Genomic DNA, 13,436 nt, shown 5'->3' with positions numbered 1-13,436 from the left:
CCAGGAGGGAGACAAATGGAAAAAAATCCAACACAACTTGAAAACGCAGCAGCAAAAACAAAAACCCACCATGGCAAGGTGATGTTCTTAAAAGAAAGCACAGGATGCTACAGAAGTGCAGAGCAGGACCTGGAATGCAGCCAGGGCACGCCAAAAAAAAAAAAAAAAAAAAAAAAAAAAAAAAAAAAAAAGGTTTTCCTGAGAGGATCACAGCTGGAAGTGGGACGAAAAGTCTAAGTGGGAGTTAGCTGGTGCCAGAGTAGTGCAAATAGCAAATACAGAGGACAAAATACAGGCAGCACTGTGTGTGCAAAGCCCTGTGGGTAATTTGATCTGGTTGGAGCACAGGGTCCTGACCAGGGGACAGCACCCAGGTGATGAGGGGCTTTGTGTGCTATGCAAAGGAAGTTGACTTAGATCTAACCTCAAGGCAACGGAGGAGTTACAGACGGATTTTAAAGCCAGACAGTGACATGATTAGACTAATGTTCTCGAGAAACCTCTTTTCCAGCGAGGAAGAGGATTTGGAGGAGGACAGGAATGGAGGCAGGGAGGCCAATTAACAAGTTAGGTGACTGACGTGGTGTGGGAGGAGAAAGAAGAGGGGGGTTTCAAATATTCCCAAGTTTCCTCTGTAAAGGGTGTTTGTGGGAATTGGGAGGAAGATTATGTTGAGATATTCCAAGGTGTCTGACTCAACTCAAATTAGAGGGAAGGCTGACTCCAGCTACTTCTGCCCTCGTGGGAGGCAACCAGGAGATTTATCTTCCAGTCCTAGGTAAGTAAATTACCTCATCGGCTTTCTTGTCCATAAGATGAAACACGGATTGGATCGGGCTTACAAACTCACACCTGTAGGGTCCAGGAAGATAAAAGAAAAGATCTAAGCAGACCAGGGTGAGAATAGGTGCCACTAAGAGGGCAGTGCCCTTCAACCACAGACTACTCCAGCCATGCTGGAAAGAGGCTCAGGATTCCAGATGATCTACAGGAAAAGCCAGAGCTCAGTATTTTTTTTAAGATTAAAAAAAATCGTTAAAAGTAATCTCTATACCCAACATGGGGCTTGAACTCACAATCCTAAGATCAAAACTCCCATGCTCTACAATGAAGCCAGCCAGGTGCTAGAGCTCAGTGTTTTTAATATGGTATCTCCTAATTTAAAAATACCCATGCAATTAAAACATACTTGGTTTGAAACATATCAAATATATTGAAGTCCATGAATTTGTAAAGATATATTTTTAGGTTTATTTATTTATTTTGAGAGAATGCGAACAGAGGAGGGACAGAGAGAGAGGGAGACAGAGAGAATCCCAAGCAGCTCCCTGCTGTCAGCACACTGAGCCAAAGCTGGGGGGACAGGGCTTGATCTCAGAAACCCCATGAGATCATGACCTGAACCAAAATCCAGAGTTGGAGGCTTAACTGCCTGAGCCACTGAGGTGCCCCCATAATTTTATATACATACATACATATATATATATATATACACATATATATATAATTACATTTATATTTATATTTATATATTTAAATCACTGCTCACCTTTAGATGATGCTAAGTAATCAACTTGTTATTTTGAGAAATGAGTGAAGAGAGAATCAAGCATTTATCCTACCTTTCCTATTCAGAATGTATCTCAGGATAAACAAATAGTCTATGACAGGTTTTCTTTTTGCTTTTTTTCCTTAATGCTTATTCATCAATTTTTGAGAGAGAGACAAGAGCATAGCGGGGGAGGAACAGAGAGAGGGAGACACAGAATCTGAAGCAGGCTCTAGGCTCTGAGCTGTCAGCACAGAGCCTGATGCGGGGCTCGAACTCATGAACTGTGAGATCATGACCTGAGCTGAAAGTCAGACACTTAACCAACTGAGCCACCCAGGCACCCTGATGACAGGTTTTCTTTACAGAAGTATTCCAGCTAATAAATGAAGATGGAATCACAGAATTAGAATGTCACAATTTGGCAATCCTTAATGAAATAATGGGTCTGGGCAATAATCATTGCTGGATGCTAATATAACAACACAACAACAAAACAGACAAGCAGCCATTACTCTTGGGACAAACGATATTGCCTATGAAGTATTCCTGCAACAACAACAACAACAACAACAACAACAACAAATCCAGACATTAATTGATTGGGCTTCTATATCTGGCAACCAATTTACAGAAAATATAGGGGCAGAAGAACATGTTAAATGACACCATGGGGATACATTCTCACAAAATCCAGACTGTGGGAAATTCTACAGAACAAATGACTCAGTTTTTCAACAAATAAATTGCAAGGGAAAAAGAGAGAGATTACATGGAGAACATCAGGTTCAAAGAGTCATTGCACAGTACAGACTCATTTGGATTCTAATTTGAATGACAATACCAATGAAGAAAAATAATTGAGACAATTGGGGAAGTTTGAACATTGGTTATAGATGATGATATATTTTAGGTTGATAATGGTATTGTCATTACATTATGTAATGAGTCCTTACTTTTTAGAACTACATTGAAATATTTACAGAAGAAATAGGATTTCCAAGATTTGCTTTCAAATCACGAGGGGAGTGTGGGGGTATAGATGATGGAGGTTGCCTTTCAATGGATAAGTGCTGAGACTTGGTGATGGATATACAGGGCTTCATTCTATTATTCTCTCTAATTTGGGGTATTTTTATTATCCACAATATGCTCTTATCCATAGTAGAATGTTTTAAAAATACTTTATGGGCCAAAATGTGTCTGTTGCCTCAGTTTGGCTCATGGGCACCAGGTTGTGGTTCCATTCAACTCTAAATTGCCTGTGAACCAAACCATCAGTGGTGAGAACCTTTATTACTAGACCTCATCATCCCAAACCTCTTCCTGGTCCCTTTTCAGCTTCTTTCTCAGAGGTGCCCATCTCCCAGGGAACAGGAAATGGTGTGGCAGAGAGGAGCATCAACAAAGCCATGAACACTAGGAAGAGTTCCCTGGGACAGAAGACACAGGGATTAGGGAGACTTGGAACTGCAAGTTAAGAGCTGTCACAACCTAGCACCCTTCCTTAAAATCCCTGCCTGCGCCCTTCCCATATCCCACTCTTTCTCAACCTTAAAGGTACACACAACATCCGGCTGGACCTCCCACCGTTTACCTCTGCGTTCCAGAACCCAGACAAAGGCATCCACTGCCCAGAAAAAAAATAAAATAATGAAAGACAGGAATCTCCCCCGAGGCAGTCCAGGTTAGAGAAGTGCGTTGTCAGTATGGGGAGACAGAGCATTTGGGGTGGGGGCGGGGAGCGAGTGAAAGTCCCCTTATCCGCTGGCCCCTGGGGGGGGGGGCTGTGTTGGACCCGGGCTTAGTGCTTTTTCTGTGCAGCCTCTTCTGGTTGCATCCCCTCCTCCCTCCACCCCTACTTCTCCCTCCGCAGTGGACGACCCTTCCCCCGGCACGTGTCTGCGCTGCTAGCTGCTCATTTAGAGCCGAAGAGGCGGGCTGGGAGAATGAATTACGCGATCTGAAGGCTGGGGGTAGCGGCGGGGCCCGGGATGCCAGGCGGGCGCGGACGGGAGACGGACAATAGGCAATCAGCAGACCCCGGGGCTGGGGAGCGGCGGGGGCGGGGGCGGGAGAACGCCCACAGGGAGCGCGCTCCCAGGGCGCGTCCCGGCCCTCCCCAGCCCGCAGGCCTCTATTGTTCCTCGGCTCCTCCTCTCCCGCCCGGCCCTGGGAGCCCAGCTTGGCACCGACGGTAGGGGTTTGGCAAGGGTCGGTTCCGGGCCGCTACCGAACCGGTGTCCTCTGTGCAGGCCTCGTCCCTCCACTGTCGCGCGCTTCGGCCCAGGGATCTGCGAGCAATGGTCAGGAGGCCGGCCCTCCCTTGCTCCCAACTCTTTCATCATCCGCTCCTCTGCGGGTCCCGGTAATGAGCTCCTGGTCCCGCGCCATTGTGTACACGTTAGGGTGAAGGCGGGTCTCCGCGGTGCGATGGAGGGTGACCGCGCGCGCGGCTGCGACCCCCGCTTCACACCTGCTCCCCACCCCCAGCCCGGGGCCAACGCGGGTGTGTCCTCTCCCTCCCCGCGGGAGGGGTCTCAGCTGGGGCTGCACTTGGTAAAGAGGCCGTGGAGAGGACGGCAGCGGCCGGAGGAGCAGCTATAAATTTGGAGCAGATGCGGCCTGACAGTCACCCAACCCGGGGAGGTGGGGGGGCGGGGAGGGCTCTGTGCCCCTCCCAGGCCCCATCTTCGAGTCTGCAGCTGAGTTAGACGCACTCCGGGCCGAGGTCGACCGGGACTTTGGACAGCCGGAGCCTGCCTCCTCGACTCACACCCTCGCTTCTGCTCTTTGTGTGCCCACGTTGGGGGGGGGGGGGGGGGGGGGAGGAGGAATGGAGGTCAGACAGATACCTAAATAAGTTTATTATTTTTCTGCTTAAAAAAGGTGTTTTGTGGTTTTTGGGGTTTTGTGTGTGTGTTTTTTCAGAAGAGACTGACAAAGTCTGCGCCCCTGGCTCTGAGCTGGCACTTCTGGGCAGCAGCTAGAGGAAAATAGCAGAAGCATGCTAACGTTGTTCTTTCCACTCTTCTTTAAATCAAGTGCCCATTTTGTGCTAGAAATGCCAGGTAGGGAGGCTCAGGCAGACAGGATGAGGGTGGGGAGAGGAGAGTGGGAAAGGATGGAAAAAAAAAAAAAGGAATAATGCCTGTCCTGAGTATTCTATATACAGCAATACTGTACATTTAAATAGCATTTCCTTTAGTAAGTAGTATTCTCCCCATTCAACAGAGGAGGGAGCAGGGTCCAGAGTGCCACCAGAGGTTTGGTGGGTTACTGTTAAATCCAGGCATCCTGAACACTAGTGTGCATGGGGCGGGGAGGGGGGGTGCTTATCACTACACCACACTGCCAGGGAGGTCCAATGGGAAGAAAGTGGAGAGAGTTGGAGCTGAGCGTGGGTACCGGTGGCTTATCTTACCTGCCCAGGACGGCTCCCTCTCTGGAGTAGCATGAATTGAAGACTGAGTCTGTGTTTCTAGTGTGAAGATCATGGTACCATAGCCAAGCTGACGTAGAGTGAATTTGGGGGTTAGTGTCCACAACACAGAGTTGCCAAAAGCCTCTGCAACTCTGTCACCCCTCTTTGCAGGTGTTCCTCTGCTTCCTCGAACACTGTGGGGCTAACTGTACTGGCTTGTAGGATCCATTGCTCTTTCTCTTCCCTTCCACTCTCACAAGTCTTGCTGGTCCATGCCCAATGGGTTACTAGACCAGTGGTTCTCAGACTTTAACTTGCATCGAAATTACTCGGAAATCTTAAAATGCTTCCGGTTTCTGATTCAGTCAGTCTGTGATCGGGTGTGAGAATCTGCATTTTTAAAAGTTTCCCAGGTGATGACCCTGCTGATGCCTGGGACCATACTTTGAGACCAGCCTAGGCAGAAAGGAAAAATAGGGGCTGGTGAATAAGGAAAGGACTGTAGTACTGTATGTGTGGTATTGGAAATGGTTATTGGCAGTTCAGGCTCTCAAGGGTACTGGGGTATCTTCTCTCTCTGTGAGGGAAAGATAGACTAAATCCCCAAGGAATTGTGGGCATAGTTCTGAATTAGCCCAGGGTATGATACTTTCCTGGAGACTTAGCACTCCCCCTAATGGACTCTAATGATTCTACACTTTCCTCAGCCTTACAAATGGCAGCAAGAATTACCCTAATTTTCCCAACCTAATTTGGTTCATCCACTCATCTCTTTGTCACTAAAGGAAGAGGGGTGTTGTCATATACCTTTGTTTGCAAACTGGTTAGCATAGATTTTTGCTATTCAGCAATGAATCAGTGAATGTGTATAATTGTTTTTTTCTTCTCTATACGAGAGCCCTAACACTTACAAGTCCCCTCCTTCTCACCTTTGCTTCTCCCAGCTGTTCTAAAACACTTTAAAGGTGATTTAAGATGGTTGAATTCCAGATATTTGCTGGAAAATTCTCTGTGAGGTGTCAGTATCTTTATCACCAGTTAGGAGCCTTTGTCAGGTGGCAAGCAAGCAAGTCTTAAGTCAGAGGCTTAAGGATGGGTTTGCAAAAATTGAATTAAGGGTGAGGTGGCTAGGTGGCTCTGTCAGTTAAGCGTCACACTTTGGCTCAGGTCATGATCTTATGGTTCATGAGTTCAAGCCCCACACTGGGTTATGCACTGACTATGAGAGCCTGCTTGGGATTCTCTCTCCACTCTCTCAAAATAAATACATTTAAAGAAAGGGAGGGAGGTAAGGAAGGAGGGAGAGAGAGGGGATGAAAAAAGCAAGTGGCATTTTATTTCTTACCACCAGGTGGCAGACCATGCCTCATGAATGAGAAGAACCCTACATTTGAAGCCCAGCCTAAGCTCTACTTTTTTCAAATCAGAGCCAGGACAAAAGGGCTGTTCTCTAATTAGAAGACTTGGGAATTGAGGCAGGGAGACCAATTGCTTGTAAATACCTTAGTAACTGCTGCCAAGGTACTTGAGTGATTCCCTGAGCTTCCTCATCAGTGAGAAAGGGAGCAATGGAATGTTCTAGTTTTTCCTACTGGAAAAGAGGTACACCCTCTTTGCAGATTTAAGAAAATGGGTTATTTAACTAAGAAAAATACAAAGAATGTCACTTCAAACCAGAGGTTTCTGATGCCTTAAAGACATATGGCAACTCTAAACCACTTTATAGGCACATTGTTTGGCCTCTTTCTCCTGCCCATTGTCAGGGAGGCACCCCTTTATTTCCTTTCATCCGAAAGTTCTTTGTTCTGTTGTTCATACTGAACTTTTTTTGAACATAAAATTAAAGCTTTATTCTAACTCTAGAATCTGCTCAGGGGTTTTCTTACTAAATTCCAGTTGGCAATCTAAGGGACGCGTGGATGGTCTCAAATGATCATGCCCTCAGATGATACTCAACAGTCAACAAAACCTAAATCCTCCAATAAGTAAGCAAGAGTTACACACGTACAGCACAAACATATGTATATATCTCTTACAGGAGGGCTCAATGAAAGTTTTGAGAGAAGGGAAGGTGAAGATTTCTGTTTTATACACCTTTCTCATTTCAGGTGTACCAACAAACACTGAAAATACAGTAGTATCCACCACAATGTCAAGGTCAGAACAGATCTATTCCTTACATAGAAAACAGGAAATTGTATGGTTGCCTGGTTAAGCATCTGACTTTGGCTCACGACATGATCTCGTGGTTCATGGGATAGAGCCCTGCATTGGGCTCTGCACCAGCAGCAGGGACGGAGCCTGCTTGGGATTCTCTCTCTCTCCCTTCTCTCTACTCCTGTACCACTCACTCACTCTCTCTCCTCTCTATCAATCAATCAATCAATAAATAAATAAATAAATAAACTTAAAAAAAGGGGGGGGACCAGGAAATTGTATATACCAGTATCAGGCTCTCTAACATAGATGGGATATTATCCTGTTAGCCTGCAGGGGACATTACTTCTCTTAGTTGATCAACTTTAGGCTTCCTCCCTCATTCAGGAGTGGGAAGATCCCAGGTACACACTGACCATCTCAGACTAAGCAAAGCTTCCCAGCCCAGAGTACTTCATTGATCAATTCTCTGCCATTGCATCAGCCCCTTGTTCACTTTCAATGTTGATGGATATGAGTGGTAAAGACAGAGACCATAAGAAAAAAATATGATTTAAATGGTACATATTTGGGTTTTTTTTCTTTGTGGGTTAACAAAGTCACTCAAAACATATTTATGGGATGCCTTCAGGGCACATAGCATGGCACTTCACCCTTCATTGAAAATCCATTAAAACAATTACCAGGTCATGCTTGGAAACTTTTTTTCACAAAGGAATTTGCTTTAGTTGTTGGGTTAGCAGAAACTAATTTGAGATGCAAAATTAACAACCCCGTTTGTACTAGGAAGGCCTTATGTAAACCGTCACACAGTGAAAATAATATATGTGAATTTATTATACCTATGTCTGAGCATATGGATTTAGAAGCTACAAACCTAATGAGCCAGTGTTCATATGAGGGAAGAATGATTTTAGAAGTTAATGAATCATCTTCTATTAATGCTCCAAAGTTAAATGTTTACCTGGAAGGTTGTGTCCTGGTTATAGGCCATTAATGACCACCAAAAAATGAAATTATGTTCACATCTATAACACTTATGGAATGTCATATCCTCTTGACTCATACCAGGAATCTAGGCTCAAAAACAAAAAACAAAAAACCCTACTTTTTACTGAGATACTGTTGATCAAGGCAAATATCCAGATTCATCCAAACCAATATCTCGTCTTTGAAATTAATTTATAATTGTTTCTTCCCACAGCTAACTTTAACAACCTTTATTAGCATATGTACGTATACAAAGTTGGTTCTGTCTTCTTTCATTATTCATTTCACAAGGAATTTCCATTGCCTACATAAGGCGCTGAAATGGAACTTTCCCCCACATCTTGAAAAGCCCAAGTTATCTAGCAGAGAGATGTCTGAAAGAGTTGTGGGGTCTTGTTAATGCTTCCCAGTCGCAGTAGGACTGCCACCATTCTATTTCTGTCCCTTGTTTCTAGTCCCAAATCTTTCTGCAACCAGTGCCTAATCCAAACTTCTCTACTGTATCCCCTGCCTTCTCAGGGCAGGAGGAGAGACAAAAACTAGAGATGGAGAGAGGGTCCAACTCTGCCTTAAAAGAAGGATACAGCTGAGGCACCTGTGTATCTCAGACGGTTAAGCATCCAACTCTTGATTTTGGCTCAGGTCACAATCTCATAGTTTGTGGGATTGAGCCCCAAGATGGGCTCTGTGCTGTCTGCAGAGAGCCTGCTTGGGATTCTCTCTCTCCCTTTCCCTCTGCCCCTCCCCCACTCATACACGTGCTCTCGCTCTCTCTCAAAAATGAATAAACTTTTTTAAAAAAAGGAGACACTTTCCATCAAATTGTAGAGCTGACATAAGGTGATTAACATAAGAAAAATAATACAGGTTTAGAGCATAAACTGGTATCAGATAATCTCAGGTTTGAAGTTCAGATCCACCACTGACCAGTGATATGATTTGGGGCAAGTAACTTAACTTCTCTGAGCTTAAGCTAACTTCACTGTAAAGTGACGTTTAAATAAGGTAATGCATATAAAATGCTTAGTGTAGTGTCTACTAGAAAGCATCAGTGAATGAAAGCTCTTGGTATCCACCAGACCCTAAGCTCTGTGACAACAGCAGCCTATATCACCCCTGTGGCTTCAGGTGATTTCTGGCAAACTTTTACCTGTGATGGAGACAGTGTGAACAGACTAGCAATACAGCAGAAAGCTCATTGAACTGTCAGTAAACCAGGGTACTGCATCATAGCGACTTTCTTTTCTGGGAAAAAACAAAACAAAACAAAAGCTCTGTTGTGAGTAAGTAAGTAAGTAAGTAAGACCCTCTCCCTTTCTTCTAACTGTCAGTAGGTTAGGTGGGTCCTTCCAGAGGTAGACACTGAGACAAAGATTAGAGAGTGAGGAGTTTATTTGGGGAAGAGGATTACCAGTAGGACAACAGAAGCGTGGGAGTGAAAGGAAGGAAGCCGATAAAGGCTGGGTTGCGGGTACCTGGCATTTTATCCCATCAGGGAACTCTGGGAGATGGCACAAGACACATCTCAGAGTTATACCATGTAGGAGCAAGAAGTTGGGATATTTAGCTACTAACTCTCCATCCAGCATTGGTTAAGATCTGCTTCTGGGAATGTTTAAAAGGACGGACATGCAACAGGACCCTCAAGGTCTATCCTGCAGCCTTCCTAATGGAGCCTGCAAAGGACTAATGGCACAGGTGTCCACAACAAATGACACCAGCCTCCTGGAATCGACTAGTCTTATGGCCTAAGCAGTAAGGCCAGTGAAACTGCAGCCAGAACCTGCTGCAGGGAATCTGCCCTTGCTCTGGGCCCCCCTCAAAACTTGTTCCTCTATACACAGATTGAAGCAGTAATCCTAAGTGTAGTATATGTTGTCTCCAAAGTCCGAAGAGGCCTACCAGTAGGGCAGCTCTGAGTGGTAGCAAAGGCAAGTCACTTGTCCCCAAACTTGGGGTAGACATCTTGGCATCCTTCAGACACCCGGCCTCCTCGAAGCTTCACTGATGTGGTAGACCCCTGACTCATTTCAGCATTTGTTTCTTCCCCTCTGGTATTCAAGTGATCCAATTAACATAATGCCCTCAAAGTAGGGGAACTTTGTGTTGTTATATGGTCTTTTGGGCAATAGTTTGAGGCTGCTGTGGGAAAATATCCTGAAGATTCTCAGAAGCCCTAGTCGAGAGAGCCCTTTAGACATTACCTTAAATCATTCAGGGTCTTAACAAGAGTTTACAGCCATACTCTTGATTTGATTTTTGGCCTCAGACTCTCTTACTATTTTTTTATTTAAAAAAAATTTTTTAAGGTTTATTCATTTTTGGGAGAGACAGAGAGACAGACTGTGAGGGGGGGAGGGGTAGAGAGAAAGGGAGACACAGAATCTGAAGGAGGCTCCAGGCTCTGAGCTGTCAGCACAGAGCCCGACGCGGGGCTCGAACCCATGGACCCTGAGACCATGACCTGAGCCAAAGTCGGACTCTTAACAGACTGAGCCACCCAGGCATCCTGGCCTCAGACTCTTAGCTTTGAGAAATTTTTACCAGCTGGGAGAACTGGGGGAAAGTTATGTTTTCCAAACCAGCTAATCCTTGGGCTTTGAGATACCCTTGAGATTCTTCTTCTAAGTGCCATAGTTCTTGCTTTTGCTCATCTCTCTCTTCCTGCCCATTGTCATATGGTTAGAAGCAGCCAAATGGCACTTTCAACATTCTGTCTGGAAATCTCCTTAATCCTATTTCTGAAAGTCTATTAGGTATCTTTTCCATCTTTCACGTTTTCACAGGCAACCATTTGCCAGTTACTGCATCACTACATAACCAAAGTTGTCCTCTCTCCGGCCTCTGATAACCATTTTCTCACTGCATTCCCAGCCTCCAGCAACTGTTTGTCCTCCACTCCTCCAGTCTTTGCTAATAGCCTCTTTGGTGTTTCTCCAGCCTCTAACCACCAACTGGTCCAAGGGCAGAATTCCTGGAGCATGAGAGTGGAAGTTACAAAGCGCTTGAGGTTAGGCTCTGGAACAGCATCACTTCTGCTACATTTTATTGTAGCAAGCCACAGGGCCATTCCAGATTTAAGGAGTCTGGGGAAATAGACTCATCTTTTAATGGAAAGGCTTGTCAGACATTGTGACAATGCTTTGCAATCCACAGCAGACATCTTTACACTGTGTGTAGATACATCTTTAGAATAAATTCCTAAGAGTGAACTTGCTGATGAGTCCAGTGCAAATATGTATTTGTGAAATATTGCCAGTCACCCTTCACAGAGGTTATACAAATTTTGAAACTCACCAGCAACATATGAAGATGCCAGTTGAGGTTTCCCCAGATCTCACAACACAATGTGTTTTCCAAATTATTTTCTCTGCCAATCTGATAGGTAAAAATGACATCTTCTTGTAGTTTTAATTTGTATTTTGCTTATTGTGAGTGAGATTGGGAATATTTTATTAAGAACCAATTATATTTTCTCTTCTTGAAACCAGCCGGTCATATGTTTGCCATTTTCCATTTGGTTTGTAGGTATGATGCATCATCTTCCAATGCACTTAAGAGTGGGATACTTGGATACCAACTCTGGGACAGGTTCTCTTGAGTCTCTGAACTAAAAGATTTCTTACATACCCAATTTTGGTCTTGCTGAGAGTAACAAATTTTCTCCCTTGGGAAAGGCAATTACTATGAGAAGACCATAAATGAGCTCTAAGGAAATATGTAGTTCTCTAACTGGAGAAGACCCAAGTTTCTAGATATCTTCCTCCAAATCTCACTGCCCCCAAAGGAGAAAATCAGGTGGGAGAGAATCCTAAGTCTGGAGGGACCCAGGTGCCTTCAGTTTCCTAAAAGGTGCTAATGGAGAACTGATCATAAAGATTCCCTGCCCCCTCCTGCATATGTGTTGTAACTGACTCCTGTAGCTTGTGGGCTCTGGTATAAGGAGTTCTGCATTGAGTAGAATGCCGTGTTTGAGTCTAGTGACTTCGGACAAGTGTCTTCCCCTTCACTTCAGTTTCTTCACGTGTAAAAGGAGGGTGATATTACCTGTTTTGAAGCTCATATATGAAAGTAATTTGCAAAGGTAAGATGTAAAAATATATGTTATGATGTTTACCTAGAGGTTCTAGATGCCATCCAGAATCTAATGCAACATGTGGAAACTCAGCGATTCTAAACCATCATTGCCTGAAGGACACCACGATCTTTCTCAAGCTGAGATACTAGATATGCCTGCCTAACTTCTTCTAGTGCTACCACGAGTAGCCAGAGTTGAGGGTAAGGGCACAGTCCTCCAGGCTTCCAAGTGTACCCAAGACTCCAGGTACCAGCTGCAAGTTCAGGGACCCCTAGGACCACCTTTACTTCCGATCAGCTGGCTGCAAATTAGGGAGCTCTCATGACCACCATCAGGTTCAATAATTTGTTGGAATGACCCACAGAACTCAGGACTTATGATTACAGTTTTACTATAATGAAAGGATACAAATTAGAATGAACCAGAGGAAGAGACACATATGGCAGAATCTAGAAGTGAGAGGGTTCTGAATGCAAACTTTTGTGTCCTCAAGAATGGGTCTCCCTCCTAGCATTGATGTGTGGTAACATGCAGAGTGTTGCCAATCCAAGACGCTCATTCACATGACTTGTGTATTCAAGAAACAGCAAGGAAGCCAGTGTGACTGGAGGTTGGAGGCAGCAATAAGAGATGAGGTCCGAGAGGTAACTGAATGGAAGCAGGAAGACCACTTAAGCAGTTCTTGAAATAATCTAGGCAAAACATGATAATCACTTGGAACAGCAGTGGAAGCTGTAGGAGGTCATATTTTGAATTTGGAAGGTAGCCCTAGCAGGATTGGCTGATAGCTTGGACACAGAGTGAGAAAGAGTCAATGACAATACCATGGTTTTTGGCCTTTGAACAGCTGGAATGATGAGGAAGACTGGAAGGAACAGGTTTGGAAGAGAAGATCAGAAGCTGTTTTGTACATTCAGTTTGAGAAGCCCATTATGTGACCATGTGGAAATGTCAAGCAGGCAGCATGTTATACAAGTGTGCAGTTTGGAAGAGAGGCCTTGCCTGGAGATACACATTTGAAAGCCATCAGCACATGTAGAATTATTGAAAACTGTGAGACTGGAGGAGATCACCAAGGAAATGAGTGTAGATGAAAAGGACAAGAAGTCTAAGAACTGGTTCGGAGGCACTAGCAAAGGAGACTGAGAAGGAGCAATAAATGTGGTAGGAGGAAAACAAGGAACCAGGAAAAGTATAGGTTTCTAAGAGCGAAGTGATGAAAACATTTGAAGGACGAA

The 13,436-nt window shown here is 44.6% G+C and overlaps 1 long non-coding RNA gene across 2 annotated transcripts in view; it reads right to left on the bottom strand.

Annotated features, from left to right (window-relative positions):
• Positions 1-213: 213 nt before the first annotated feature.
• Positions 214-13,436, bottom strand: part of LOC115524538 — a 27,490-nt gene continuing 14,267 nt past the window's right edge. For both annotated transcript variants that reach the window (XR_004344195.1, XR_004344196.1), the window contains exon 3: positions 214-852. This is a non-coding gene — a long non-coding RNA (uncharacterized LOC115524538). The remainder of the gene's footprint in view (positions 853-13,436) is intronic.

Source organism: Lynx canadensis, chromosome D1 (genome assembly GCF_007474595.2).
Source record: "Lynx canadensis isolate LIC74 chromosome D1, mLynCan4.pri.v2, whole genome shotgun sequence".
NCBI classification, from domain to species: Eukaryota; Metazoa; Chordata; class Mammalia; order Carnivora; family Felidae; genus Lynx; species Lynx canadensis.
Note: the sequence above shows the minus strand (reverse complement) of the source record. Positions and strands in the feature narration are given on the sequence as shown.